General features: G+C 34.6%; 1 protein-coding gene across 2 annotated transcripts in view; it reads left to right on the top strand.

Annotated features, from left to right (window-relative positions):
* The first annotated feature begins 3,034 nt into the window (after positions 1-3,034).
* The window catches only part of LEPR (leptin receptor), a 143,998-nt gene continuing 141,032 nt past the window's right edge, over positions 3,035-6,000 (top strand). For both annotated transcript variants that reach the window (XM_077450538.1, XM_077450539.1), the window contains exon 1: positions 3,035-3,138. The gene's annotated coding sequence lies outside the window, so the exon portion shown is untranslated. The remainder of the gene's footprint in view (positions 3,139-6,000) is intronic.

Below are 6,000 nucleotides of genomic sequence, written 5' to 3'. Positions count from 1 at the left end.
AATAATAGTAATCTACTACTACTAATAATAATAGTAATAATAATCTTCTACTACTACTACTAATAATAATATTAATCTACTACTACTAATAATAATAATAATCTACAACTACTACTACTATTAATAACAATCTACTACTACTAATAATAATCTACTACTACTACTACTAATAATCTACTACTAATACTGCTACTAATAATAATGATCTACTACTGCTACTAATAATAATCTACTATTAACAATAATAATAATAATAATCTACTACTACTAATAATAATCTACTACTACTACTACTACTAATCTACTACTACTACTACTACTGCTACTACTACTAATAATCTACTACTAATAATAATCTACTACTACTACTACTACTACTGCTACTAATAATAATCTACTACTACTACTAATAATAATAATCTATTACTACTACTACTAATCTACAACTACTACCGATAATAATAATAATAACAATCTACTACTACTAATAATAATCTACTACTACTACTGCTACTAATAATAATAATCTACTACTAATAATATTAATAATCTACTACTACTACTACTAATAATAATCTACTACTACTACTACTGCTACTACTACTACTAATAATAATAATCTACTACTACTACTAATAATAATTTACTACTACTACTACTACTACTATTAATAACAATCTACAACTACTACTAACAATGTACTACTACTAATAATAATAATAATAATAATCTACTACTACTACTAATAATAATCTACAAGTACTACTAATAATAATCTACTACTACTACTACTACTACTAATAATAATAATCTACTACTACTAATAATAATAATCTTCTACTACTACTACTACTAATGATACTAATAATAATCTACAACTACTACTACTATTAATAACCTACTACTACTACTAATAATAATAATAATCTACTACTAATAATAATCTACTACTACTACTGCTACTAATAATAATAATCTACTACTAATAATATTAATAATCTACTACTACTACTACTACTAATAATAATAATCTACTACTACTGCTACTACTACTAATAATAATAATAATCTACTACTACTACTAATAATAATAATTTACTACTACTACTACTATTAATAACAATCTACAACTACTACTAACAATGTACTACTACTACTACTAATAATAATCTACTACTACTACTACTACTAATCTACAAGTACTACTAATAATAATCTACTACTATTACTACTTATAATAATCTACTACTACTACTAATAATAATCTACTACTACTACTACTAATAATAATAATCTTCTACTACTACTACTAATGATACTAATCTACTACTACTAATAATAATCTACAACTACTACTACTATTAATAATCTACTACTACTACTACTAATAATAATAATAATAATAATCTACTACTACTAATAATAATCTACTACTACTACTACTACTAATAATAATTACTACTAATAATAATAATCTACTACTACTACTAATAATAATCTACTACTACTAATAATAATAATAATAATCTACTACTACTACTACTAATCATCTATTGCTACTACTACTGCTACTAATAATAATAATCTACTACTAATAATAATCTACTACTACTACTGCTAATATACTAATAATAATAATCTAATACTACTACCAATCTACTACTACTACTACTAATAATAATAATCTACTACTACTAATCTACTACTACTACTAATAATAATCTATTACTACTAATAATAGTTTACTACTATTACTACTACTAATATTAATAATCTACAACTACTACTAATAATAATAATAATAATCTACTACTACTAATAATAATCTACTACTACTACTAATAATAATAATCTACTACTACTAATAATAATCTACTACTACTACTAATAATAATAATCGACTACTACTAATAATAATCTACTACTACTAATAATAATAATCTAGACTACTACTACTAATAATAGTCTACTACTATTACTACTACTAATAATAATAATCTACAACTACTACTACTACTACTAATAATAATCTACTACTACTAATAATAATCTACTACTACTACTGCTACTACTACTGCTAATAATAATAATCGACTACTACTAATAATAATCTACTACTACTAATAATGATAATCTACTACTACTACTACTAATCTACTGCTAATAATAAGAACAATCTACTACTACTAATAATAATAATCTACTACTAATCTACTACTACTAATAATCTACTACTACTACTAATAATAATAATCGACTACTACTACTAATAATCTACTACTAATAATAATCTACTACTACTACTAATCTACTACTAATAATAAAAACAATCTACTACTACTAATAATAATAATCTACTACTAATCTACTACTACTACTAATAATAATAATAATAATAACAATCTACTACTACTACTACTATTAATAATAATAATCTACTACTAATGTACTACTAATAATAATAATAACAATCTACTACTACTACTACTATTAATAATAATAATCTACTACTAATGTACTACTAATAATAATAATAATAATAACAATCTACTACTACTACTACTATTAATAATAATAATCTACTACTAATGTACTACTAATAATAATAATAATAATAACAATCTACTATTACTAATAATAATTATAATAATACAAATGAAAAAATAATAATAGCTGTAAAAAAACATTGCAGTCTCCCTGGAGGTGTAAAGTTGTGGGAAGCGGTGGGATGTCAGTTGGATGGGCGCACTACACGCTGACAGTAATTATGGTGTTGGGGATTGGAGGTCTGGGCGCTCCTGGGATGGAAGTGATTGAAGGATTCGGGAAGATACAGATGTCTCTGGTGCCTTCAGTTGCATCGTCCATCGCCTTGCAATGCTCAGTGCTGTGATTCAGCTCTGCAGCCTCCTATGTCAGTCTATGTTGCCCTCCCCTGTGTGTGTGAGTGGGAGCTGGCAATGGCTGCAAGGGGGTGTGACATCCCCATACACACACACACACACACACACACACACACACACACACACACACACACACACACACACACACACATACACATCAGGATCAGCAGCTGCACAGAATCGCCAAACACTCAGCAACTACTCTGCAGGCTCAGCCCGGACTGCAGGCAAATAGGTAAGTGCCTGATTTCCCTCTCTCTGCATCCATGGTCACTCCAGCATCTTCTCTTGTCACTTTGTATATATTGATCTTTAATTTTTCTTACAAAAACTAAAAAAAAAAAAAAAAAAAAAAAATTGCTTTCAAACTGTGAACTACTTGCATATGTGTAGCCGAACATTTTTATTATTTTTTATTATACAGGATTTATATAGCGCCAAGAGTTTGTGCAACGCTTTACAAAATAACATCTGTCAGTAAATTCATTGATTATCTTTAAAATTGAAGAGGAGAGACGGATCTTTATTCTCATGGTTTGCGCCTCATTCATGTTGCCCTAAAGTTATATTGCGGATTTATTTATTTTTGTAAATTTTCAACTTAAATTTATTGACCGGTGACAGTGCCTAGCCTTGCGTATATTTAAAAATCAATTTTCTGTAAAATATTCTGATTGAACGAGGTAGGTAGAGTGGCTTGTGTTATAGAAATGGCTTCACTGAAGGAAATAGTGAAAAGGGCAGTTTGGAGCTTTTAATATATCACCAACCTATAGCAGAGCGCATTCGTCTCTGTTCCCCAAGAAGATGATATCCGAAAACCATTCTCACTTTCTTAGAAGAACATTGAATTGCCATTTTGGCTTTGGATGCTTTTATTATAGCACCAACCTATACCAGAGGGCATGGATCACTTGTGTCAGTCTCCCATCCTAAAGGAGCTAATGATCGTACCAAAACCACCCACCCTCCTAGGGGCAATTTATTAGGAAGGTAATTCAATTACCACTTTGGATGCCTTCAATATAGCACTAACCTATACCAAAGCGCATAGATCGTTTTGTATCAGTCTCCGATCCTAAAGGAGCTAATGATCTTACCAAAGCCACCCACCCTCCTAGGGGCAGTTTAGGAGGAAGGTAGTTAAATTACCACTTTAGATGCCTTTAATATAGCACCGACCTATACCAGAGCGCATAGATTGTTTGCATTTGTCTTTGTCCCCAAAGTATCTAAGGATTGTACTAAAGCCACCCACCCTTCTAGGGATAGCTAAGACAGAATAATTCAATACCATTTTAAATATTTTGAATGTAGCACCAACCTATACCAGAGCGCATAGATTATTTGCAGTGGTCTCTGTTCTCCAAAAGAAATAATGACCGTACTAAAGCTACTCACCCTTCTAGGGGCAGATTTTTAAATTACCTTTATGATTTTACCCACCCATGTAGAGAAGATGCTTGCTGGCCACTGAACCCAGAACCCCAACGCTATATATATATATATATATACACACATATGTGATCTGAGCATTATGTCTTTATGAACTTCATTTTGCTTTTGCGCTGCTTTGATAACAAACTCACAAACTGTAAAAGTTCTTACGGTGCACTTGTTAAAGATTGGAGCATACTTTATTTTGCTGTTAGTTACTCGACCTAATGGTTTGCTGATCCTTAAATGTGTATATGGCATGGATATATAAGTGATTAATAACTGCAATCTTCTTATCATATGGTGCCACTTGCTTCCCCCCAGGTGCTGCAAGGATGAGACATATGTCAAGAGTAAACTCTGACCTCTAATGTAATGGGGGCCTCTGATGTGAAGTGGGAGCTCTGATGTAATGGGATGACCTCTGATGTGAAGGGGGGGGGGCTCTGATGTGAAGGTGGGACCTCTGATGTGATGGGGGACCTCTGGTCTGATGGGGGGCCTCTGATCTGATAGGGGACCTCTGATGTAAAGGGGGGGGTGTTCTGACATGGGATGGGGCACCTCTGATGTGAAGGTGGGACCTCGGATGTGAAGGGGGGACCTCTGAAGTGATGGGGGACCTCTAATGTGATAAGAAACCTCTGATGTGAAGGGGGGGGGGCTCTGACATTAGGGGGGACAGCTGATGTGATGGGGGACCTCTGATGTGATGGGGGACCTCTGATGTGAAGGCAGGACCTCTGACATGATTGGGGACCTCTGATGTGATGGGGGACCGCTGATGTGAAGGCAGGACCTCTGATGTGATGGGGGACCTCTAATGTGATGGGGGACCGCTGATATGATGGGTGACCTCTGATGTGAAGTCAGGACCTATTGTGATGGGGGGACCTCTAATGAAAAAGACAAGACTTCTGATGTGATAAGGGCCTCAGATGTGATGAGGGACCTCTGATGTGATGAGGGACCTCTGATGTGATGGGGGACCTCTGATGTGAAGGCAGGACCTCTTATGTGATAGGGGACCTCTGATGTGATGGGGGACCTCTGATGTGAAGGCAGGACCTCTAATGTGATGGAGGGCCTCTGATGTGATGGGGGACCTCTGACGTGATGGGGGATCTCTGATGTGATGGGGGATCTCTGATGTGATGGGGGACCTCTGATGTGAAGGCAGGACCTTTGATATGATGGGGGGACCTCTAATGAAAAAGGAAAGACCTCTGATGTGATGGGGGGACCTCTAATGAAAAACGAAAGACCTCTGATGTGAAGGCAGGACCTCTAATGTGATGGGGGACCTCTAATGTGATGGGGGACCTCTGATGTGATGAGGGACCTCTGATGTGATGGGGGACCTCTGATGAGAAGGCAGGACCTTTGATATGATGGGGGGGCCTCTAATGAAAAAGGAAAGACCTCTAATGTGATGGGGGACCTCTGATGTGATGGTGGATCTCTGATGTGATGGGGGACCTCTGATGTGATGGGAGATCTCTGATGTGATGGGGGGGCCTCTGATGCGAAGGTGGGGACCTCTGATGTAAATTTAATTTAATCAAAGTGGTTGTATGCATTGTCCCAGGCAGTTTTTTTTCCCCTTATATTTTAGACTGGGGGTGCCTTGAGATTTTGCATATTTTAAAGGGGGGTTCTG

Source organism: Lithobates pipiens, unplaced genomic scaffold (assembly GCF_037356315.1).
Source record: "Lithobates pipiens isolate NorthernLeopardFrog02 unplaced genomic scaffold, aLitPip1_a1.2 Scaffold_23, whole genome shotgun sequence".
NCBI classification, from domain to species: Eukaryota; Metazoa; Chordata; class Amphibia; order Anura; family Ranidae; genus Lithobates; species Lithobates pipiens.
This window is presented reverse-complemented; position numbering and strand designations above follow the sequence as displayed.